Here is a 15,029-nt window from a genome sequence, read left to right as displayed (position 1 = left end):
TTCCAGTTGATCATCAAACCTTTATATTCATTTTCCCTCACAATGCTCAACTGGATGGTGATGAGGCTATCAAAGTTACCTATTAACAAACACATGACACTCATGTTGGGAGGTTGGTATAATGGTTAAGGTGTTTACTTTATAGACACAAGGTGTTGGGTTTGATTATTACGTGGGGTGATTGGCTAGGCTTAAAGTAGCTCACAAAGACAGTTAGCTTAGTACTGATTGATTAAATTTCTTCCCTGACAATTTATTCTAATGACAGTGTATTATATTATTGTAGAATAACCATTACTTTATGTGGATTCTCAGTCCAGCTTAAGAAAACAAGCACATATATTGGGATATGAACTTTTTAAATGATTTCACTCAAACTGTTTCTATATCTTAAGCATGTTTTATTTGTATATTTCATCCATACGGCTAAGTGGCATGTTAGAGGTGCTATTTTATTTTAAATTACTAGACTAATATACTGGCTATTTAAAAAAAAAAAAAGCCCGTCACCAGTACACTAAACCCATTGCACTTTATTGAAAACATACAAAACTGAGTACTTTATTCAAATGAGCCTTCTTCAGAGCAGAAAATTACAGAAGTCATTCAACAATTTAAAAGGTAGTGAACCAATCAAAAAGTAAAATCAATTAACCTAATCAGTTGTGAATAAAAAACATTGGTAAAGGCCAAATACAACACTAACAGACAAATTAGCAACACAGGTGGACAAACCATGCCTAATATCAAGCTTATAAAGGAAACAATAAATGAAACTATTTCTCTTTCTAGACTCTTGAAAATAAAACCCATAGGGTTTGGTTTGTTTTACTTTTATTGTTACTGTCATGGCTGACATCCATTAGCTTATGTGTTTATGTTTATTTTTCATTCTATTTTCATTCTATTCATTCTTTTACATTTTATTTTTAATTCTATTAATTCACATATACATATTTTTATATTTTATTTATAACATCACATATTCATATATTATATAAATATATATTCTTATATATTCATATATATATATATATATATATATATATATATATATATATATATATATATATATATTCATTTTATATATTTTTTTCATGCATTTTTATCAGATAAGCATCAGATTTATTTATTCATACAATAAATAAATATTTATATATTTTTATACATTTACAACTTATCCCTTCAGTAGATTTTTATATATGTTTTTCAAGGACATTTTGATACTGTTTTCTTTATAATCTTAATATTTGGCATGGTTTGTCCATCTCTGTAGTTATATATAACTGAACATATATATTTATGTATGTATTTATATATGTTTTTATGTCAGTTCCACGTTTCAGACAGCTTCCAATTTCTAATTTGTTTGTGTTGTAGATTTCATTTACCAATGTTTTTATTCTTGATTGGTCAGGTTAATTGATCTTACGTTTTTGATTGGTTCACTACCTTTTAAATTGTTGAATGACTTCTGTAATTTTCTACTCTGGAGTCACCTTATTTGATGAAAGCACTCAGTTTTGTATGTTATCAACAAGATGTAATAGATTTATTGGATCATAGGAAGTTACAAGTCTATTGGCCCTGAGGCCCTTACAAGCCTAGCCAGGAATTTAGCCCATGTTCTAACAAGTGAGCACTTGATGCCGCTGTCCAGTAGGGACACAGGTGCAATCCCAAAGGTCTGATTTCTGTTTCCCATCCAGTTATCCAGGTTGAGCTTAAAAAGGGTTAATGAGGTACTCTGCTTGACATGGAGAAGGAGTCTATTCCACAGAACTTGGAGTCTCTGGGACACAAATTTGTCCGACAAGTCCTATTGATGTCATAGACCAGGTTGAGGTCACGTGTGTGGGTTACTCGAGTGGAGCTAGACTTGCAGATAAACAGTCCCATCAAGGCGGGGTCTAAGATTGCTTTGCTTGCCAAACAGAGGTCACCTCTGAGGAGTCTGTATGAGACTGAGTAGAGAGACAGGGTTTTTAGCCAATCTATGCAGGGCAGATGTTTGATGTCCTGGATTCTCCTGGTGAGGAACTTCTGTGGTCTCTTCAGCTGCTGTGTGTGCTTTGTGAGGACATGTCCAAATGGGGCATCGTACTTAATGGGTCTTATAATGGAAGCATACAGGGATGTTATGACTTCCTTGTCCCTTGTACGAAATACCTTTACTAAGGAGGTGGGCTATGTAGAAAGCTTTCCATACAAAGGAGGCAATGTGCTGCTCAAAAGTCAGTTTGCTATCAACCTGGGTGCCCAAGTCCCTCATGACTGATTGCATGCTTAGGACCTTGTTATTAATGTGATAATTTGTGGGGACGTCACTCTCCCCAAAGGGGATGATGATGCATTTTTTGGCATTCAGTTTGAGGCCATGTTTCTGGCACCAGTCATTTGTTTGGGTGAGACCTTCTTGGAGGATGTCCACCTCACTAGGGAAAATGATGACAGCACCCAACTTGGAGTCATCTGCCAACTTGGTCAGCCATAGCCCACTGGTTTTGGCCTGCACCTCAGAAAAGTATATCCCAAACAACAGTTGCCCCAAGACCGATCCCTGGGGTACACTGCTCATTACGGGTCTACTGTTTGAAGTGGCTTCCCCTATTTTGACTAGGTGGGTTCTATCAGTGAGCCAGTTTGCCACTCATCTGATAGCATACATATTGAAGCCTATTTGAGAGAGTTTATCTATTATACCTGAGTGGGGAATAATATCAAAGGCTTTGGCCAGGTCAAGGTAGGCAGTGTGTACCGTCTTTCCCTTGTCCATGGCTTTGGTGATTCTCTCAAAGAAATTACTAAATTTAACAGGCATGACCTCCCCTTGATGAAACCAAACTTTGTGAGATCAACTGTTTGGAGTTTGCCAATGTCCTTGTTAATGAGGTCCATGATAATCCATTCCATATCCTTGCAGATCAGGCTAGTTAGACTGATGGGTCTATAATTTCCTGGATGAGTGGATGCTTCACCTTTGTATAAAGGGATGACGGTGGCTGTCCTCCACTCAGCTGGATGAAGCTGGTACTCAGACATTGGTTGAATATGGTGCCTAATGGTGCTGTAAGTTCCTGCCTGATTTCATGTAGGATGCAGCCTGGGATGTTATCGGATCCCACGGAGGCTGTATTTTTTGCCTTTGAGAGGGCAGTGATGACTTGCTCAGTAGAGATAAGGGGAAGAGGCCAGGTGCTGGGGATATCCTGATTTACTGATGGGGGGGGGGGGGGCAGAGTGGTGAAGTTTTCACTGATCCTGTCTGCAGGCAGGTTGGCTATATCTACAACGTTTGTGTATGTGGTGATCTTGACCACCAGTTCTGAGCAGATTTGAGTGCTTCTTTTGAGATTGTGGACATATTTGAAAAAGGCCTTATGATTGTCTTTAGTAGATGTGGCCAGTTTGGACTTGAAGTTTGCTTTGGAAGTTTATTTTCTTGTTCAGGCTAAGGAGATATTGCTTCCAATTAGGCACCTGCTTCTTCCTGGTCCTGAACAGTATTTCTTCCTTTTATTATAGAGTTTATTTATTGCAGATGTCCACCAGACAGATTTACTCTTCCTTGAGGAGGATGATTTTGTCTTGTCTGGTATTCCTGACTCCATGCAGCTATATGCATGCTCATGTTTTGTGTAGGTTTGGACATATGTGCCAGTTCCTATGGAGGGGGGGGCTGTGAAGCTGTTTATACCTTCACTCAAGAGGTTGTAATCAGCTTTGGAGAAGTTTTTTTGTTTGACTCTAGCTGGGGGGGGGGGGTGGTGGAGAAGATGGTGACTTCGAAAGTGACCACTTTGTCATCAGATCTTACCAGGGAGGATGACACAGTAGGGATGCTGCAGTGGTTACTCATGCTGATTAATACCAAGTCCAAGATATAATCATCTCTTGGCAGGGTGTTGACCAGCTGGTCCAAGGCATTTGCATTGATGAAATCAAGGAATCTCTGGAAATTTGTGTTTTGGCATGAGTAGTTCTTCCAATCTATGCTTGGATAGTTAAAGTTGCCAAGGAGTTGGGTAAGGGGTTGAATCTTGATAGATTCGAAGATGTGCAGGTACGTGGAGTGGACATCATGAGTCAAAGTAGGGGGCCTTTAGCTAGCTATGATTTGAATATGTGTCTTGTCAGTGGTTAACTGCACCTGGAGTGCCTCCTGTGCATCATAATGTTTTACCAGCCTGGGGTTGTGTATGTCTTTAATACATATTGCAACGCCACCATGTTTTTGTTTTTGATCCATCGTAGTTTTGGTTTGTATAGGTGTGTATACTGGCTGTTTTATCACAATGCTTTACATTATATTGTTAGTGGTGCAACAGGTAGCATACTCACCTCTGGTGCAAAAGGCTGGTGATTCTGTTCCACACCAGAAAGATGGATTGCTAACACTGCTGTGTAGCTCAAGAGGCATGCTACACTCCTGACTGTGTCATCCCTTGAATGAGATGTTAAAATGAGGATTCATTTGCCCAAGTTGATGGTAGCTGAAGTGGGTGTAAAAGATCCTATGACACCTATGGAAAAGAGTAAGGTTTTTATTTGTATACATATACACAATTCATCTTTTTACATATTTGCATACTTACAATATTTACATATTTTAACATCATTCAGTACATTGATATTTGAATTTTAAGTATTCTCCCCACTCTTTTACTCACAACCAAAACCACATTTTTTCCAGTATTTTTGTCAATGTCCATTTTTCATTGTATCTGATTTCATTAAGTCTTTCATCCCATATAGTCTATGTTACATAGAATATGATTCTGCCCATTTTCTTAGCTTCATTCTGGGATCTTGTACTGTGGAAACTATACTCTATCATGTTCATGTTTAACATTTCAAAATTTAAATAATTATTAATCAAATTATGTTTACATAATTCTTTCCACGGTTTTTAAATTCTCTCACATTTGAAACAAAAACATGTTCTGTACTTTCAGATTCTTTAAATTTATTACATATTCTATTCTGTTTTCTCTTGTATCGCATATTTGCCCCCACTGGTAATTTTCCTATGGACAACCACCCAAAAAATCATTGCACTCTTTAATTTTTTTTTGTATAATTTCTGTATATCATCATTATTGCTTTCTTATCTATTTCTAACTCTTTCCATGGATCCACCAAATAAAAGGATACCATAATGTTAACATACCATTCTTTTCTGTTCTATCACATTAATTTTTAATTTCCACAATGGAATTTTACTATAAAATTATTTCATTCCTTCATTAATAACACTTTTACTTTTTTTTTATTTCCATTTCTTTCTAAATTTCTCTGTATTTACAATACATTATTGTTTCTGTCAAATTTCTGTTATTTTTCATTGTTCCTTTTAGTACTTTATACATACATAAAGAGGCTGAATGCACAATTGGATTTAACAGCCTGAATCCCCCTTGGTCATCTTTTATATACAAAATTCCCCTCTTAATCAGGTTCAGTTTTGACCCCCAAATAAAAGAAAAAAATATTTGCACGATTTCTTTTCCATATTTCATAGGCATCATATAAATATTTGCAATTTAAATTATTTTACCTATTATAGTGTTTATTAAATGTGCTTTCTTTTCTATGAAAACCTATGCCTTCCAGAATGCAATCATGACTTTGATACCTTTAATAACTTTAGCTCATTGTTCATGTCTGTATTCTGTCCCTCCAAATACTATTCCCAAAATATCTATACTCTTTTTACTATATTCTCCACCTCCTATAATACCTTCATACCTAAATCCTTTGCTTTTCTCTTTATTTATGCTTAAACCAATTTCTTCAACTGTGTACTCAATTTCTCATCATTTTTTTCCATTTAGACTTTATTTTATGCTACTACTACAATATTACCAGAGTAGGTATACATTATTGGTAACTGTATCTTCTTCAGCATTCAGTATCCTCCCTTGCTTGACATTTTATTAATTTTCATTACTATTGTGCTCATGATTATAGCAAAAAATCATACTGCTTGCAGGACATCCTTGTTTTATACCACACTCTATTTTCAAATTTTCCCCAATCCCACCATTTATATTCAATTTTACATAATTCTTTTCATATACACATTTAATTACTTGTAAACTTTTTTCACTTATGTTGGATGCTTGTAAAATTCCCCATAATGCTTTATACTGAATATTATCATATGCCTTACTGACATCACCTATCATAATTTTTGTTTCCACTTTTTTATTAGTAAACTCAAGTACTTCCCTTATTATCCACAATAGGTCTTGACTCCCCTTTCCTTTTCCCCCAAATAAATTCTGATCATATAATCTTTCTATTTTACATTGTAGTGTTTAATAACTATTGTCATGAAAATGTTATACTCTGTAGTTTTTTTATTTAATCTATCTCTTTTCTTTAATATAAATTTTATTGCTCTTGTGCAAATTTCTTTATACTTCCTAGTTTAATTTTCATTATGAATTTGTTCTATGTTAACTTATTTTTTACTATGTAAATCTAATACATATTCTTTAATTATTTCATATATTATTCCTTGTTTTCTAACTTGTTTCCCTTTTTATGTTTTAATTATTTTGTTATCTTTCTTTCTTTTACTATCTTGCATACGTATGGTGCTACTTCTTTTTTTCTTTGTAAGCAATATTTTTGCTTATATAACAATTTATTAACTGTATCCTGATTTCTTCTATATAATTATTTTCCTTTTTCATAAAATGATGTTTTCTTCTCTATCAAGTATTTAAATATTTCTTGATTTAATATTTTGTATGCCATCTTTTTCTTTTCTATACTTTTTGTATTTCTTTTTGAATTGATTCCATCATATTGTCTAATTTTCATAAAACATCTCTCATACTGATTATGTTCTTGCCATAATTCTGTCATTTCTTTTCTTTCTCCTGAATCTAACTCTTTTTCCATTTGCTCTTTTCATGCCTCTTCCCATTTTAATATATTCCACATTTTCATGAATTCTTATCCAAATCACCACATCTTCACAGAAAACCCATTATATTTAATTCATTTTTGTATAATTTTTAGGCCTTCTGATATCAAAAATAATCAATTTCTGTTTTAGCTTCATTTCTTTTGTAAGCCCAGTGCTTATTTTTCCCAAATTTTTAATTTTCCACGTATCCTAATTTCAGTAACCATTTAAACTTAACAATTATTCTTTTTATTTCTCAGATTACAATTAAAGTCACCTGTAATTATTATATTCAGGTTAATAGATGTAATTAGGTATATTTTTAAACATTATTTGTCTTTCTTTCTTTTTTGTCACATGTGGATATAAAACTATTAGCCTATATACATTTTTTTTCCATCTAATATCCAGTACTGTTATTGTAATATGTAATATTTTGATATTTTCTTGGCATACTATACATATACCTGAACATGTTTCTTTGCCTATATTCCAAATAACAGTACTATTCCAAAGTTTTTCTGTTTGCACCTTTTTTCTTCTGTTAGCATTCTAATGTCTTCTAATACTATTACTTGTGCATCTATTGTGGCACAATTTGTAAAATATTCATTCTTCTCTTAATATTCATCATACTGTTCATGTTCAAAACTAATGTGTAAAGCTGTATAGAACAGTTATTAGAGTAATCTTCTTATCCCTTACCTTTTTTATTCTCTCTTACCATTATATTTTTACATTTTATTTTCCTTTCCTAAATCTCTTTCCTATTGAATTTCTCTTGCCTTTTAAAAAACTATATGCCAATTTTCTTCACTTGTTTCACCTGTCTCCCTTTCTTTTTCTTTTTCTTTCTTTGTCTTTCTCTTTAAATTTAAATATCATTTCTATGTTTGTTCTTGTTCTGTTGTGTGTTCTGGTATAGCATCCTTTTCCAACTCTTTTTATTGTATAATTTCATTTTCATTGTCTTCTATTTCTACCTCACATTCTAACCACGAATGTCCTGCATTACCACATTTCTTACATTTCACTTCATATTTCTTTGCATTATGACCTGTCTGACCACATAAATAACATCTTTCTGTCACATTCATTAAATTAAATGATCACTTTTTCTGCAAAAAATAATAAGTATTTGGTTGTCCTTTGCACCTCAATAATACTAGGTATATGTGTCATATTGTCATTTGCATTTTTAAAATTATTACACATTCTCAAACCCAGTCCATAATCCTCTTTCATCATAGGTTTTAGTAGTGTTTTCCACTTCTTTAGATATTGTCAACAAATATTATCTCAGTTATTTTGCTCCTACTTCAGTTGTAAACTGAATCAAGAAGTTTTTTTTTGTATGCCTGAAAAAGACTTGCACAACATATATATTCTGACCATGGAAAATCTTCCTTCTTTTTTTCATAGGCTCCCCCAAAAGTTTTTCATAGCTTGGCAAGTTTCAAAAATGAGTCACAAAAAGTTTCTTTGTTAATTAAAATGAAAGCTGTTACCTCCTCAGCCTTTACTCCCAGAGGTGCAATAATATTGTCCCATATATCATGTCTATCCAGACCTTTTTCTTTTTTACTGCTTACCCGAACAGCATACTTTTTCTTTACTTCCTTCATCTCTGTCTTCTCCCTAGCTACTTTTTCCACAGTTTGAGTATGGAACTTTTTTTCTGGACCCTTCTCTGGCTGTTTCTCCTTTTCTTTTTCTCCCTCTTATATGTTTTCCATAATATCACTCCAGGATACAACAGTTCTTTCTGGCTCACTGTGGTTAATTAGCTCCTCCGGATACTCATCCCACAGCCCTCCCCTCTGGAGGGTTGAAATAATGCATTTTATGCCACTTTTGCTGTTTCAAATAGATTTTTCTGGAAATATTCTTCTGAATCAATCTCCACCACTATATTTAGCTCCATCACCTTCCTGATCTCCTCACCATCAGCAGACATTTTTTTCTGTTCCCAACTGTTCCCACATTGCCTGAAAACATTTCTGGTAGCAATTCTACCGTTTTTTCTTCATTTTCAACACATTTAGCTTCCAAATTGCCTTGGCTGTCAGCAGCCATGTTTCCTCCCTGTTCCTCCTAGCTGCCTCTGCTCCTGGATAGGAAAAAGGAAGTTAGGATGTGCAACACCCAATCTCTTCCCCTGACTGCAAAGAGTAGGGGAAGTTCCCTGATGCCTTGAATAAAATTCCCCTAGTAGTATAAATACCACCTTGGGTCTCCCCTGAACAAGGGATGTGTTTTACAATGATTGTTGAATATAGTATAACTTAAAAAAAATGAAATGGTGTAGAACTATTGGACCTTGAGGTACTGCCTGCATCATACTATTTCTACCAGGATGAGGTACTGGCTAACAAAGCAGCAATGACATCTGCCATTTATGTCAATTTGAACTTTGTCCAATCCATGAGTCAAGGACTGTGATTGCATTTCTATAGCAGTTCACTTTAATGACCAACCTAGTGCCTTAAAAAGAATGTATACATTGAAAATTCCTGAGGTTGGTAGTTTAGTTTCCTTGATGAGCTCTAACATGGCTCATTGACTAATGTATTTTCAATAGTAAATTAAAGGATATTACCAAGGTCACTCTGTTTCCCAGTATGTACACTAAAGCTTTATTATCTTAAAAATTATAAGAATAATAGCTCCAAATACTGTGACTCTGATCTCCTGCAGTTTTGTGTTCATGATCATTTTGATCATTTTGATTATGCTATCCCAAACAAAATCAAGACCCAATCATCCAAAGGCAGGCGTCCAGTCTGGTGGACCCCAGCCATAAATAAACTGTACAACAGAAGGAGGAAGCTACTACATGATAGAGCAAAATCCCTAAAAGGGAAGGCATCTCTGATCAGTACTAGCACAAAATTACGATCACTCATAAAATCATCCAAGGCCAGCTTCGAGAGAAAAATTGCACAGGACACTAAAGACAATCATAAGGCTTTTTTCAGTTATGTTAGGAACCTGGGAGGCATCTCCCAGACTTGTTCTGATTTGACACTAAACGACAAAAAATACACTGAACCCACAGACATCGCCAATATCCTGGCAGACAGGTTCAGTGCAAACTTCTCCACCCCCTCCCCCCCAAAAGAGCAAGTATCTATCCTGGCAGAGTGCAGCCTCCCAAACATCTCTGATGCTCAGGTGAAGGCCGCCCTCTCCAAAGCAAAAAACACTGCTTCCATGGGACCAGATGGCGTCCCGGGTTGCGTCCTACATGAACTCAAAGAAGAACTAATCCCTCAAGTAAAACTGCTGTACAATCTCAGCCTCACTACAGGATATGTGCCCAAAGAATGGCGTACAGCAACAGTGGTCCCACTCCACAAAGGCGGCGCCTCTGCGGACCCTGGAAACTATTGCCCCATAAGCCTGACTAGCCTAGTCTGCAAGGCTATGGAGAGGATCATCATGGAACTCATAAACAAAGACATTGGGGACCTACAGACACTAGATCCTACCCAATTTGGCTTTGTCAAGGGCAGATCCTGCCTTTTGAACCTGGTTGACTTCTTCAAAACAGTCACCAAGGCCATAGATGAAGGGAAGGTAGTCCACACAGCCTATCTGGACCTCACAAAGGCATTTGACACAATACCCCACTCGGGCATCATAGATAAGCTATCCAGCCTAAATATAAACCCCTATGTCACAAGATGGGTCACAAACTGGCTCAAAGACAGAACCCACAGAGTCAGAGTTTCTGGAGCCATGTCAGACTCGAAACCGGTCACAAGTGGCGTCCCACAAGGTTCTGTCCTGAGACCTCTCTTATTCGGTATTTACTTTTCTGAGGTACAGGCCAACGTGAGAGGACTATGGCTCACCAAGTCTGCAGATGAGTGCAAAATGGGCACCATAATTGACTCTCCAGCTGACACAAACATCCTTCAAATAGGTCTCTCAGAGACGGATAACTGGTGCCAGAGCCATGGTCTAAAGCTAAATGCCAAAAAGTGTATAGTCATACCCTTTGGCAAAAACAATGTGCCCACAAATTACCATATAGGTGGTAACCCATTAAGTTCAGAGAAAGTAATTAGGGATCTGGGGACCCAAGTTGATAGCAATCTCTCCTTTGACAACCACATTGCCAAAGTGGTTAGAAAGACCTTCTACATAGCCCACCTCATCATGAAAGGATTCACATCTAGATCAAGAGAGGTAATCGTGCCCCTTTATTCATCCCTCATCAGGCCCATCATAGAATACAATGCCCCCTTTGGGATGTACCTTACCCGACATCTGCAGCAATTAGAAAGACCCCAAAAGTACCTCACCAGGAGGATCAAGGGACTCAAACAGATCCCATAAGCTGCTCGGTTAACAAAACTCCAGCTCTACTCAGTTGCATACCGCCTACTTCGAGGCGATCTATGCCTGACATATAAAGCTATGTCCAACCCAGAATTAATGGACATGCTCCACCTCAGTAAATCTAAATCCCTTAGAGCCATGCGCTCGAGGGACTTGAACCTCAGCACAGAAATAAATAAAACATGCTGGAGGGACAGATTCATAACCCATAGGCTCCCTTCGCTCTGGAATAGAATTCCAATTCATGTTAGGCAGAGCACCTCACTGACTCTCTTCAAGAAGAATCTTGATGAGTGGATGGGGGATCATAGGTTTGTCCCGGGGATTACTTCCATGTCACTATTAGATAGAGGCACAGTAAACTAAACTTTAAAAAGGGCACAGTATACTCAAATCAAGGGGTGGCGTAAGCCAAACACAATCGGGCTAGGCTTATAAATGCCCCAGGGCAGATAGCCTAGTATGAACCTATGAACCTATGACAAATATATTCCTATTTTGTATGACTAATCTTCATTTACTCCCTCCTTCTATATAGTATATAACAAATATATGTTTGTTTGTGTCTTTCGGCTTTTCCCGGTTAGGGGTCGCCACAGCGGAACTCCGGTCCGCTAATGATTGACAGTTGATTTTTACATACCGGCTTGCCAGGCCTGATGCACAACCTTCAACGAAGGTACGCCCATTCACGCATGTCTCCACGCAGAAGACGCTCTAGCTGAGAATCGAACCGGACAGCGTCTTACTATGAGGCGACAACACTACGTACCTTCGTTGAAGGTTGTGCGTCAGGCCTGGAAAAATTAAAAATGTAAATCATAATATATAAGAAGGTGATTAGTATTCAGAGCAGCAAAAATTAATGTAATGTTTATAGTACATTGAGGATGTTGATTACCCATTGAAATTGTCACAAAGATAAGCTTGCTATGCACCAGATTGCATGTAAAAATGTAATTACTATCTTTCTTTCCCAATCTTTTAACTCAAGGGAGTATAAGGATGGACAATAAAACCCATATGACTGCTACCTACTCCTACATTATGTAATTTCATTCTTTGTGCAGTTGTCATGCTCTTCAGTAGTTTGTGGTGTCCAGTGACACAAATACCATCATGAATACAATGTCTACTTTCTTGGTATCCTGTATTATTCTGCCTCCCATTCTCCGCCCTCATTTCCTTCAAATTCTTTAGCTTACTGCTTTGGCCACCATCATTCCCATTTTGGCAGTACACTGCCCTCCCTGTCTTCCTTGCACACTACCATACCCTGCTAGTATATACTGGAGTGTTATTTACATGGCACTTTCCAGAACATTTTTGGGACCACAGTCATTCTTTATCCCACAGGGGTGTCCTAACTCAAGAGACTCAATTTTAGCTAACATCTACTTTTGTCTTACTTTTTTACTACGAATAAATGGTGAGTTTTATTAAAGAAGTTTTTTTAATTGAAATTATGACCTGGCAAAAACAATAGCATATTTTGTACATAGGTTATCTCTGACACTGCTGCTGCTGTAACAAGCCTTTTTCATTCCTGCATGACTTGTTATAGTAGAGATTTTTTTTCATTCTCCTTAGATTTACTTTCTTCTGAAAGAAGAATAGTGCCTATGGAACAATGTCCCACCCAAGCAAAACTTGCCTTGTAAATGGCCAAATAGCAGCTCTTCAGGGAATGGATCTGTTAAACTCTTCATGCATATAAATGAGGCTGTCCCCAGTGCTAATATGGTTCTCTGACAGTCATGGATGCTATTATTAATGGAAGCAAACAAGACCTTGTATTGTAAACATGCCAGATATAGTTTCTTCATTGGTACAGTAAAGCAGAGTGACTGACACTTTCTTTGAAATTATTTACTGATTTTCTCCCATACTCACTGATACTTATAGAAGGTGGATACAATGATTTGAAATAAATATCAGCTTAAAAGTACATTTAAAACAACTTGCATGAAAGCCAAGTTATTTAACAACTCTGAGTAGCAAAATCATCAATCAGACTGACCAACTGTTATGTCAAACTTTTAATATTTAAAGTATTGCTTGTGACACTGGTATAATGTTAAAACAGTTCAAGCATAAAGAGGCTATATGAAATGATTGTAGCTGTCAGATGTAGTTTGCAAATTAATTCTAACTCAGTGCTGGAAAGGCCAAGTTAGGTAATGATCTTGAGGTAAATGAATATGCTTTTACAAACAGAAAATCATGTTGTGACATGCTTGAATCGCTTACTTAATATGCACAAAAACAAGTGCAGAGCATTCTAATCAGCTGTTAACTGGATTCATGGCAGGAATAAGTTACATCTTACAGATTACTCATAATAACAATGGTTTGAATTTGGACTGTAACTTGAGTGCTCTGTAAATGTTATTAGACAAATGCATGTGTGACAAGTCACAACTAATGACCAGCGTTTACTTCATTTATAGAGGTATTCTTGTTATGGAAGCAGATAAGCAATTTGCAAGTCATTTTCAAAACAAATGAGGGGAATTAATGCTATATCTATTGATTTAATACTGCAAGAGTGGGAAATGATTGTTAAAACATATTTGTTTTCCTGTTTGTGGTATACAAGACAACATGGATGTTACCCAGTCATGATAGCTAGCTAAGAAAGCACAACATAAGAAATATTAGTGGATAATGAAAATTAATGTTATCCAGTTTTAAATGAGGTATACATATTAAAACCTATTTTAAAAGTGAGAAGCTTACCTTAATTTCCCCCACAGATGATAAAGTGATGTGCAGTAGGCAGTTTGCACTTTTCAAACAGAATTTTCAGCAAGCAGTCTCACCCTCTCCCCTTGAACATAGAAAGTGTTTTCCCGTTTTGGACACTGGGGAAATTCAACTATATATATTCATATACATAAGTTGCATTTTTAAATGTAGGAATAATTAAGTAAAAATCATTCAAGTTTTAATTTTTACTTTATAATTATTCACACTTGTATCAACTATGTGGTTAGCTCCCCTAATTTTAGCTTAAAGGGTATTACACCTTGTTAATTTTTAATCTTTAGTGTATATATTTTTATTATAGGCATGTACTTATGTATAGGTCTCTGATATGTTTTGTATATGGTTTTAAGTATACATATTGTAAATGGAGAAGATATCTTATATTAGTTGAATTGTTTACTGTTGCCATAATGGAGTTAGATGTTTTTATAACCCTACATTAATTAGTGAATGTAATTTTCTGATGGTTAATTTGTGATTGGGTTAATTGCATCCAAGTATATAAAGTGATTAATTGTTGTCTTTTCTTTTGTCTGATGAAGTGGGAGCATTGTCTCTGACGAAAGCGCTCACAATAAAGTGTGTGGTTTGTAGTACTTACAGCCTGCTTGCTTTTTTGTTATTTTATCATCATTACTTGTCATAAGAATCTATTTATAATTACCATCCATCATACGAGAGAGCATATGCAGAGATGCCAATATATAATTTCAAGTGTAACTCAGATCTCACCATTAAACAGCATTTGGAGAATTCATTGTGCAACAGGTGTACATACAATGAGCAGTATCACACATGCAAATGCAGTTAAGGTTGTCCATCATTGTACACAGGCTAATACACACAAGATCTGAATTCACTGCCAGTTCCCTGACATTCTTCCTGATATTCAAGAGGAGACATGGCAGGTGAAGATGAGGGTGGTGCTCCATTTAGACCCTAAAGGTGGTGTCAGAAGGAGTCCAAGATCTTGGCTGGATCCCTTCTAAAGTTC

The sequence above is a fragment of the Protopterus annectens genome, chromosome 1.part0 (genome assembly GCF_019279795.1).
Source record: "Protopterus annectens isolate FY-2018-M chromosome 1.part0, PAN1.0, whole genome shotgun sequence".
In the NCBI taxonomy this organism is placed as follows: Eukaryota; Metazoa; Chordata; order Ceratodontiformes; family Protopteridae; genus Protopterus; species Protopterus annectens.
The sequence above is the reverse complement of the archived record's forward strand: the minus strand, read 5'-3'. Positions refer to the sequence as shown.